Genomic DNA, 11,499 nt, shown 5'->3' with positions numbered 1-11,499 from the left:
CAAAAAAAAAGAATTTCAGGGCACCTGGGAGCTGGGAGCTCACACCTAAAATCCTAGCTACTCAGGAGGCTGAGATCTGAGAATCATGGTTCAAAGCCAGCCCCAGCAGGAAGGAAAGTGGTTGAGACTTATCTGCAAGTAGTGCTGTGGCTCAATGGTAGAACACTAGCCTTCAGCTCAGGGACAGTGCTCAGGCCCTGAGTTCAAGCCCCACATCTGACACACACACACACACACACACACACACACACACACACACACACACACAAAATCAGAGCATAAATTTCCAACCATTCTACTTCTTCCAGTTTCTGCTAAGACATAAGTTGAATCTACTTTACGTTGGAATGATTTCTTCTTTTCCTATCTTTAAATGCCCTGGTTCCATTTTCCCGAAATATAGCTAGTAACTTTGACTTATACTTTTTCCATGCAGAATCAATCCTCGAAAAACATCTACTGGGGCTGGGAAGGTGGCTCCGTGGTAGAGTGATTGCCTTGCATGCACAAGGCCCTGGGTTCAATTCCTCAGCACCATATAAGCAAAAAAAGCCAGAAATGCTGCCATGGCTCAAGTGGTAGAGCACTAGCCTTGAGCTGAAGAGCTGAGGGACAGAGCCCAGGACCAGAGTTCAGGCCCCACAACTGACAAAAAAAAGAAAGAAAGAAAGGAAAAGGAAAAAAAGAAAAACATCTACTGGGGAGTGTTGTAGCTCTCACACCTGTAATCCTAGCTACTCAGGAGTCTGAGATCTAAGGAATTTGGTTCAAAGCCAGCCTGGGCAGGAAACCACTCAGAAAATCGGAAGTGGTGCTGTGGCTCAAGTGGTAGAGTGCTCGCCTTGAGCTGAAGAGCTGAGGGGTAGCGCCCAGGCCCAGAGTTCAAGCTCCACAACTGACAGAAAAGAAGGAAAGAAGGAACAAAGGAAGGAGAAAAGAAAGAAAGACAAGGAAGAAAAACATGTACTTTTCAGACACAGGAAACTCTTACTAGGATTTCAGATAAGAATACCAAGTTTCCAATGGGAAAATGATGCAACTAGAAAAGGTAATGGACTAGGAGTATAGCTCAGTGATAGAGTGTGTACTTTGTATGAGACAAGGCCCCGGGTTCAATCCTCAGCACCAAGGAAAGTAGTTGGATGTGCTCAGAATAAGCACACTAGCTTAACTACACACAGGGTTGTATATCCGTGGCTTCTTCCCATTCATGTTAGCCAGTTTTCCATTACTATAACAAAGACCTTACTCATCTTAAAAAGAAAAAAGATTTTTGGTTCAAAATTTCAATGGAAGCCGGGAGCCAGTGGCTCATGCCTGTAATCCTAGCGACTCAGGGAGTTGAGACCTGAGGATCTCAGTTCAAAACCAGCCCTGACAAGGAAAGTTCCCAGTAGACTCTTCTCTCCAATAAATCACTCAGAAAACCAGTAGTGGAGCTGTGGCTCAAGTGCTAGCCTTGAGCTGAGGGACAGAGCCCAGGCCCAGAGTTCAAGCCCCACAACCGACAAAAAAAACAAAAACAAAATTTTTTTCACTGTTCTAGTCCACAGCATGCTGCTTTGGAGCCTACAGAAAGGCATGATTGGAAGCACTTGGAAAAGCTGCTTATAGGGACTGGGAAGGTGGCTCAGTGATAGAGTGCTTCCTTGCATGCATGAGGCCCTGGGTTCGATTCCCCAGCACCACATAAGCAAAAAGAAAAAAAGACAGAAGTGGGGCTGTGGCTCAAGTGGTAGAGTGCTAGCCTTGAGCTGAAGAGCTAAGTGACAATGTCCAGGCCCAGAGTTCAAGCCCCACAACAACCCCCCCCCAAAAAAAAAAGAAAAGAAAAGCTGCTTATGGCAGAATGGCCAGGAAATGGAGGCAGTAAGAGGCAACTGTCCCAATATCTGCTTCAAGGGCAATCCCCAAGTCCAAATTCCTTACTTGGCTCCACCACTTGCCAAAAGAGCCACAGGACAGGGACCATGCCTTTAGGAGACACTTATCTAAACCATAACACCATTCCTCATGACCACCAAAGAAAAGAAAGAAAGAAAGGAGAGAGGAGGATGGGGCTGGGAAGGTGGCTCAGTGGTAGAATGCTTGACTTGCATGCATGAGGCCCTGGGTTCGATTCCTCAGCACCACATAAGCAAAAAGAAAAAAGCCAGAAGTGGCGCTGTGGCTCAAGTGGTAGAGCACTAGCCTTGAGCTGAAGAGCTGAGGGACAGTGTCCAGGCCCAGAGTTCAGGCCCCACAACCGGACCCAAGAAAGAAAGATCCTCAACATTTCTCATTTCATTTAATCCTCACAATCAGGGTAACTATTTTCATCTTTTTAAAGTTGTCTAGGCTGCAGTTTAGGAAAACCATGTTCAAAAATCCCATCACTAATAAAAGTTCCAGCGATAAGCCAGGTACCAGTAATTCACCTCTATTTATCCTAGCTACTCAGGAGACTGAAATCTGAGGATCGAGGTTTGAAACCAGACCAGGCAGAAAAGTCTATGAGACTTTTACCTCCAATTCACCCAGCAAAATATGGAAGTGTGGCTCAAGTGGTAGAGTGCCAGCCTTGAGGGGAAAAAGGCCAAGAGACGGCGTGAGGCCATTCAGTGCTGCCTTTCACAGTCACTCCATTTCTCAGAACTTCAAGATTGTGTTGCTGTCATTTGTACCTTAAAGAACACTGCCTTGATTTGTTCTGAGGTTGACCTCCAAGAATCCTTCTGCTGTGCTTAGAACACTGATCACTGGCACATCCATAAGGGAGGCTTATCCCTCCAATAACCAGCACCCACTAGCCATCCCCCAAAGTGAAGAAATGAGGTTAGGAAACGAGGGCACAGCGGAGTTTGTCTACTCGACCAGTGTTGAAGGCAAGTCATAGAAAAGTTAAAAGAATCAGCCCCAAGTCTCTCCCATCACCAATTCAAACTCAGTTCACCTGATCTGGGACTCCTCCCCAAGAGACTCACCTGGCGACCACATCAAAGCTCCCACACTTCTAGTATTCACCTGAGGGGGGAGCACAGAGGTGAACCACGGCGATCAAACAGCCGTCGCGACCGACGGACGGTGTCTGGCACCAGCAGTTCGGACCCCAGCGCCAGAGGACAGGGCCCGGAGACGCAGGGCCGGCCAGGGTGGGGTTGGAAAAGCCACGGCGCTTCTAGAAGGAGCCACCCTCGGCGCCAGCCCGGTACCAGAGCGGCAGGCGAGCGCTACGTGGCTCGTGGGCAAGACCGGACAGAAACGAACACACCAGAAAAACGTCCGGAACCCGAGGTCCAGGCCGTGCGAGTTCGGTCCTCAAGTTTCGGCCACACTCGGCGGCTCCCATCCCGCCGCGGCGGCTCCCGAGGAAGTGGACGGTCCTCGGGAGGGAGGCCCGGAAGCGCAGGAAGGGGAAGCGGTGGCCATTTGTGGGAAAGGGAAGAAGCGACCGGAGAACAGGCTGGGGCGCCGCCCCCCGTCTTCTCCTTCCCGGGTCAGCAGGGCCCCCCACCCCCCACGGCTTCCCCAGGGGTCCCAACGCCAAGGGGGGAGGGGGAGGGCCGCAGCCCGGGCGTCGCCCTCCGCCGGCCCCCTCGGAGCGACGCGCCCCGCGGCTGCCCGCCCGGGACACAGGCCGTCCGCGCGCCAACTTCTCCATCAGTCCTTGCCCCACCCCCGTCCAGAGGGGGCCTCGGCCCCGCGTGGCGCCCTTACCTGAGACCCGTCCCGCGCCGCCTCGGCCGTCCGCCCCAGGCCGGCAGCTCTTAAATGCGCCCCGCCCACTCCCGCGGCCGGAGCCTGGCCGTCCCCAGCCGATTTGTCGTTGAGCAGCCCGGGATCGCTACTCCACCCCCTAACCCCCCCCTCCCCCCGCAAGCGCGCCCCCGACGTCGTCCAGGCAACCCCTCCTTTCGGGGGCGCGCCCTCCCTTCCGCCCTCGCCCGTCCTCCCCTAGAGGCCACGCCCAGGTAAGGCAAACCAAACCAATCTAAACGAGGCCTTCCAAGCCACAGGGGGCGGAGGAAGAAGCTTCGCCAATGAGAACCCGCCTCTGGCGGAGGGGCGGTTCCAGACAAGCCGGCCCCGCCCCCCTCCGATGCCTTCAGTCCGAGAGAGAGGCGCGCCGCACGTGACCACCGCTGCAGAGGAGAAAGCTGGAGCTGGTCTGGGGACGCCGGGCGTGGGCGGGGGAGCGGCGCTCGCTCGGATCGTGGGATGTAGGCCAGGGCGAGGCTGAAGTTGAGAAAAGTGAAAGGGAAGGACTGACCTGATGGACCAACACCGAGGGAGGGGGCGAAGTGGCCCTGTGTGCTCACGCACGGGTGTGGCCGGGGGCCTGGCAGCTCGGGGCGCCCGCGCTTCCCCTCCGAGCCCGCCACCCCTCGCTGGTCTAATGACATCCCATTAGCAGTAATAAAGTGACCTAAGCTGTAACTGGACCCAGGTCACGCACTAGGTCTCGAACCCTCACTGTCGTAGCCTGAGGCAGAAAGTAGGGGGGGCGGGAAAGCCCTGGGGGAAAGAGCTAGCTGAGAATGAGGGAAGGGGGTGACACTGTTGGAAAGGAACTGTACTCATTACCAGACTTAAGTAACTGCAACCCCTCTGTACACCACCTTTACGGTAAGTATTTTACAAGCTGCCCCTCCCTCACCCTCGGAATCCCAGGGTCGTGTAATTTTCTATCCATGCCACAATCCAAATAGGGTTAGCCTAGGTTGATTTCCCCACCATCCCCTCCTTTCTAGAGCTAAACCCCACACAGATACCACTATACAAAGCTCATGGCTTGGGCTGGGAAGGTGTCTCAGTGGAAGAGCGCTTGCCTTGCGCAAGTGCATGAGGCCCTGGGTTCGATTCCTTAGCACCACGTAATTAGAAAAAAGCTGGAGGTGGTGCTATGGCTCAAGTGGTAGAGCGCTAGCCTTGAGCTGAAGAGCTGAGGGACAGTGCCCAGACCCAGAGTTCAGGCCCCACGACCCTTAAACAAACAAACAAAAAAAGCTCATGGCTTGTATCACAGTAAATAGTTCAAATGTTTGCCTCTAATCTCTAGGAAAGGGAACCCTCTCTTCTTCATTGTGATACAGCAGCTAGCACTGTGTAATTCTTATAAACTAGAACAGGCATGTGTTTTATCAAAGGCTTTGTGGTTTGATTACCTTGCTACATAACAATTAACAGACTGACACCTCCTGGATCACATCTAGCTGGGATGGGAATCTCCAGCCTGGAGGGCCATAGAGGGCCCTAGACACTTTGTCTTTCTAAAAGGCCTTATTAATTGGGAGAGGGGTTTGTCAGAATGGAGACAATTTAAGGACCCACAGGGCTTTTTCTGTTCTAGGTAGGGGCTCCATCACAGGAGCCATACCTCCAGTTCTGTTCTCTTGGTTGGAGATAAGAGTTGTAAGGATTTATCTTCCTTTAGCTAGGAACTTTGATCCTCTGATGGTAGTCCCTTGAGGTAGGACTAAAAGTATGACCCACCAGTGCTTCTGCTCTATACTGATCATTTTGTATGGCTTAACCAAATCTACAAATGGTCCTTGATTTAAAATGGGGGTGGGAGGAGACTGGGAAGGTAACTTAATGATAGAGTGCTTGCCTAGCATACATAGAGCCCTAGGTTCAATTCCTCAGTTAGTAGCACATAAGCAGAAAAAGCCAGAAGTGGTGCTGTGGCTCAAGTGGTAGAGTGCTAGCCTTGAGCAAAAGAAGCTCAGGGACAGTGCCCAGGCCTTGAATTCCAGCCCCAGCCCCAGGACTGGCAAAACACACAGACACACACACACACACGCACACACGGGGAGAGAAGATAAGAGATATAGGCCAGCAGAAGCAGAAACGTTTGCTAAACTCCATCTCCATATTAGCCAGCAAAACTCAAGGTTGAAGGTATGATGCAAACGGCAGAACACCAGCCTAGCAAAGCACTAATTCCTGAGTTCAAACTTCAATGCCATCAAAAAAAGAAAGAAAGGAAAGAAAAGAAAAGAAAAAAGGATGGACTTGAAGCCTGAGACTTAAACCTTTGTTGTTTAAAGATACAAAGTATATTGGTCAGCATTGTATTAATTAGTACAATAAAATACATTACTACCTATGGCAGTTAGCTTCTCCAGATAATAGGGTTAAGCCAGGCGCCAGTGGCTCACGCCTGTAATCCTAGTTACTCCACAGGCTGAAATCTGAGGATTGTAGCTCAAAGCCAGCCTGGGCAGGAAAGTCTGTGAGACTCTTCAATTAACCACTAGAAAATCAGAAGTGATGCTGTGGCTCAAGTAGTAGAGCATTTGCCTTGAGCTGAAGAATGCAAGGACAGTGCCCAAGCCCAGACTTCAAGCCCCACGCCAGACCAAAAAAAGGGAGGGGGTATTTAAATCAGTTTTGGAAGTTCAAAGTCCAAGACTGGGTTGAGGGGCACTGTTTTGCCCTCTAGTGAGGGTGGCAAACAGTGGCACATCATGTCAGAATGATCATACCAAGAACAGAAAGAAACAGAGAAAGAAAGAAATGGAGGAGGGAGAAAAGAAGGATGGAAAGAAGGAAGGAAAGAAGGAAGGGAGAGAAGGAAAACAGGAGAGCAAACAGAAAAATCTGCAGTACGAACTTCACTCCAAGGAACACCCCTCCACCACCCCCAGTGACCTCAAGACCATCCCATTGGGCCCTACCCTTTGAAGATCCCACTATCTCTCAGCTCCACCCTGGAGACCGGGACTTCAATCACAGTGGACTTTTGTTGTTGTTGGTCATAGGGTCATGTTGAACTTTGGGCTTCAGCTCCTCACCTCATGGCTAGCATTCTACCACTTGAGCCACAGTACCACCTCCAGTTGTCTGAGTGGTTTATTGAAGATTAGAATCTCATGGGCTTTCCTGCCCAGACTGGCTTTGAACTGTGATCCTCAGATCTCAGCCTCCTGCGTAGCTAGGATTTACAGGCATGAGCCACCAGCACCCAGCCTTTGTGTGTGTGTGTGTGTGTGTGTGTGAGTCATGGGGCTTGAACTCAGGGCCTGGTTGCTGTCCCTGAGATTTTCTGCTCAAGGCTAGTGCTCTACCACTTGAGCCACAGCGCCACTTCTGAATTTTTCTGTTTATGTGGTACTGAGGAATCATACCCAGGGCTTCATGCATGCAAGGCAAGCACTCTACCACTAAGCCACCTTCCCAGTGGACTTTTGATGGCACTCAAATCACCACACCAAAATGACAACACTAGGATTGGAAAGTTGTTCTGACTGATACAAAGCCCAACTGTGTGCAAAGTATAGTGCTGGGAATGGGAGTGAACAACTTAGTTAAGAGAACAGTGCACCGATAATCTAATAGGCAGCTCAGCAATTCAAGCTGTGACTTAACAAATTGCTTTAGATTGAATAGTTAAAAAACTCCTAAGAGGTAGCATTTAAACTAGGACCTGAAGAATGAGGAGAAATGAACCTTGACCAAAGCTAAGAGTAAGGGAGAGAACAGGAGAATGCTTCAGACAAATGAACCAGCCTGTCCAAACTCCAGAGACAGGAGAAAGGGAAAAAAGAAAAAAAAAAGTACTGAAAACAGGCTGGAGGCCTATTATGAGCAGGGAAGAGTGAGCCGTGCACAGCTGAAAGAAGGAGGCGGAAGCCAGATTGTGCTGGAGCTTCTCAGTTCTGATAAGAAGGTTGGAAGCTAGGCGCCAGTGGCTCAAGCCTGTAATCCTAGCTACTCAGGAGGCTGAAATCCTAGCTACTCAGTTCAAAGCCAGCCAAGGCAGGAAAGTTCATGAGACTCTTATCTCCAATTAACCACCAGAAAACCAGAAATGGTGCTTTGGCTCAAGTAGTAGAGCACTCCTTTTGATCTGAAGAGCTCAGGGACAGCACGCAGACCCCATTACCAACACAAAAAAAGAAAAAGAAGGTTGGAAATTAGTATGACACTGACCCACTCTCAGCCAGGTGCCTATGTCTCATGCCTGTAACCCTAGCTACTCAAGAGGTTGAGATCTGATGATCAGGGTTCTAGTCCAGCCTGGGCAAACAAATAGGGGATACTCTTATCTCCAGTTAACCAGAAAAAAAGCCAGAAGTGGAGTTGTGGCTCAAGTGATAGAGCACCAGCCTTGAACAATAAAGCTAAACAAAAGGGTAAGGCCCTGAGTTCAAGCCCAGTACACACACACACACACACAATGAATTTGGTTGCCATGTAGAAAGTGGATGGCAAAGAGTAGATGTAGGAATGGAGGTCAATAGGCTGGGAAGGTGGCTCAGTGGTAGAGCGCTTGCCTTGCATGCATGAGGCCCTGGGTTTGATTCCTCAGCACCACATAAGCAGAAAAAGCCTGAAGTGGCACTGTGGCTCAAGTGGTAGAGCACTAGCCTTGACCTGAAGAGTTCAGGCCCCACATCCTAGCACCTGGAGTAGATGCCCAACAGCCAAGCAGGAAGTAGGGGAGGTTGTGGAAGTAGGGGAGGTTGTGGAGAGGAACTGCTGATTTCCTAGAACATCAGACAGCATTAAAGACTGGCTTCCAGGAGCTGGTAAGGTTATATAAATAGATGATATTATTAGAAAGCGCCCAGGCAAGTGCTAAGCTTCTCTGGGGGCATTTGAGACTTGATGACTGCTTCAATTAAAAAAGAAAGGCGGTTGCCAATCTGCAAATGATCTGAGGGTAGAGTCACTACTTCCTACTGATAGCAATAGAAACATTCCAAGCAGCAGAAACAAAATAAATAAATAAATAAAGACAAACTTAATATCTAGATCTAGTACCTAGATTGTTTTTTGTTTTTTTTTCTCAATTTTTAATTGAAAATGTGGTGATCTGGGGTTTACAGTTACATAGGTAAGCTGGTAAGTACATTTGTGTTAAATCATCATTACCCCATCCGTCTTTATCTCTCACTTACCCCTCTTTATCCCCCCCTCAAGTTGTAATGTTCATATCCCACATAGTGTCAAGTGAGTATCAGTGTCGCTGTGGTTCATCCATTGTCCTGCTGTTTCTGTGATTCCCTTTTTCTTTCCTATATTGCATTGTCTATTATGCAAAACATAAGGTACAAAAAACTAAGAGAAATGAAAAAAAACAACAATAGAGAAAAAAGAACCATCTAGATCATTTTTTTCTGTTCTCTGTTTCTCCATCTCTCCCCACTTCCTGCGGTCTACTCCTGATCTCAGGAGCAGGTTCCACATGCTCATTCTTAGAAATGACAACTCAAGTGTGTCATCCAACCAATCATAATCTGAAGGCCCAGGACAGGAGATGTATTCAGAGGAGGACCCAAGAGCTTTCTCTTACCCCTCTCCCAGCAAATCTTCAGCTCCTGAGTTCTTGCCTGAGCCCTAGCTACACTGGCATTATAATACCTTCTCAGCCTGGGCAAGAGCCCCACGCCTGAACTTCCTCCAGGATATTTACTGGCAGCCCTCATGGCAAGCAATTAGCATTTGAATATTCTTTCTGTGCCAATATTGGGCCTTGAACTTGCACTATTGGGGGTGGGGATTGTGGGGGGTTTTTTTGGTCACTATTTGGATTTTGAACTCAAAACATCTCACTCACTGAGCTTGCTTGCTTTGTTGGAGGTCTACCATTTGAGCCACACCTCCGGGTCAGCTTTTTGCTTGTTATTTTCAAGACAAAAAAAAACTTTTCTTCCCAAGCTGGTTTCAAACTGCAAAGTTTTGAATCTTAGACAAGTATGAGTTAGCATGACAAGCACTCAGCTTCCAAACATATTCAAATCTTGCTTTGTCACTGAACACAGTAATTGCCACTGTAACAGAGTGACTAGTACCAATCCTTGAGCTTCTTTTGCTCAAGGCTAGAGCCTGACCACTTGAGCCACAGCTGTACTTCCAGTTTTATTTTGATAGTTTTAGTGGCGATGAGCGTCTCACAGACTTTCTTGCCTGGCCTGGGCTTGAAGGGTGATCTTCAGATCTCATCCTGAGTAACTAGGATTACAGGCATGAGGCATGAGACATGAACCATCAGCACACAGCATGACTAGGCTTTTTTGCTTTTTTGCCTGTCCTGGTCCTTGAACTCTGGGCCTGGGCCCTGTCCCTAAGCTTTTTGGTCAAGGCTAACACTCTACTACTTGCGGTACAGAGCCACTTCTGGGTCTCTTTCTTTCTTTCTCTCTCTCTCTCTCTCTCTCCCTCTCTCTCTCTCTTTCTTTTTAACTTTTTTTTGGGGAGGGGTCCGGTTGTGGCGCCAGGATTACATATGTGAGCCACCAGCACCCAGCTTAGGCTTTTCTTTTTTTTCTTTTTTTTTTCTTTTTTTGTCTGTAATGGGGCCTAAACTCTGTGTCTGGGCACTGTCCCTCAGCTTTTCTTTTCTTTTCTTTTGTCAGTTGTGGGGCTTGAACTCTGGGCCTGGGCGCTGCCCCTCAGCTCTTCAGCTCAAGGCGAGTGCTCTACCACTTGAGCCACAGCGCCACTTCAGGCTTCTTCTGCTTATGTGGTGCTGAGGATTCAAACCCAGGGCCTCATGCATGCAAGGCAAGCGCTCTACCACTGAGCCACCTTCCCAGCCCAAGTCCCTCAGCTTTTCAACTCAAGGATAGTGCTCTACCAGTTGAGCCACAGTACCACTTCCAGATTTTTCTGCTTTTGTGGTGCTGAGGAATCAAACCCAGGGCCTCAGGCATGCAAGGCAAGCGCTCTACCACTGAGCCACCTTCCCAGCCCCCTGTGGTTGGCTTTCTGGGAGATGGTGGAGAATCACACTGGAGAGAGCTCAACACAGACTCTAGACTCTTGAATGTACTTAGCTCACAGTACTGCAGCTGGCACTCCACAGCAGCTCTCATATGGGTACCTGGAGGTCAGAAGGAGGTGTTTGGCAGCAGAGGGTCTGGAGTGCCATGACACAGGAAGGAAAGGAGGGGTAGGACAGGCAGGCCTACGGGCAGAACTACAGTAATGAAGAGAACTTGCTCAATTACAGACACACTGGAGGGGTTTCTGGGAGATGATGTTGCATAAGCTGGGATAGCAGAAAGATTAATCCAGTTAATGTGATCACGTCAAATAGAAATGAATTGTTTCTGTTGGAAGATAAAAGCCCTCCCTCTGGCTAGATGCTTGGTCCACTAACTTTCTGGCAGCCATTTCCAGGAACATCTGGTTAGTTCCTGCTGGCTGGCTGGGGCCACAGAGATGTTGAAGAGTGATAGCAAGGGAGGAACAGCAGCTCTCAATAAAACACAACGAAAAGCTACTTTTTTGGGGGGTCAATTGTGGGGCTTGAACTCTCGGCCTGGGCACTGTCCCTCAGCTATTCAGCTCAAGGCTAGCGCTCTACCACCTGAGCCACAGTATCACTTCCTGTTTGCTGGAGATAAGGGTCTCAGGGACTTTCCTGTGTCTAGCTTTGAACTGCAATACTCAGATCTCAGCCTCCTGAACAGCTAGGATTACAGGCGTGAGCCACTGGTGCCTGGCACAAAAAGCTATTTTAAAAAGCCTAAGCTGGGGGCTTCCTCAGCACCACATAAGCAAAAAGAA

At 49.2% G+C, this 11,499-nt stretch overlaps 1 protein-coding gene across 1 annotated transcript in view; it reads right to left on the bottom strand.

The window, feature by feature from the left end:
- The window catches only part of Ralb (v-ral simian leukemia viral oncogene homolog B), a 43,092-nt gene extending 39,278 nt beyond the window's left edge, over window positions 1-3,814 (bottom strand). Inside the window, exon 1 of the mRNA XM_013020679.1 lies at window positions 3,697-3,814. The gene's annotated coding sequence lies outside the window, so the exon portion shown is untranslated. The remainder of the gene's footprint in view (window positions 1-3,696) is intronic.
- Between the last annotated feature and the right edge of the window lie 7,685 nt (window positions 3,815-11,499).

The sequence above is a fragment of the Dipodomys ordii genome, unplaced genomic scaffold, assembly GCF_000151885.1.
Source record: "Dipodomys ordii isolate 6190 unplaced genomic scaffold, Dord_2.0 Scaffold52, whole genome shotgun sequence".
In the NCBI taxonomy this organism is placed as follows: domain Eukaryota; kingdom Metazoa; phylum Chordata; class Mammalia; order Rodentia; family Heteromyidae; genus Dipodomys; species Dipodomys ordii.
This window is presented reverse-complemented; position numbering and strand designations above follow the sequence as displayed.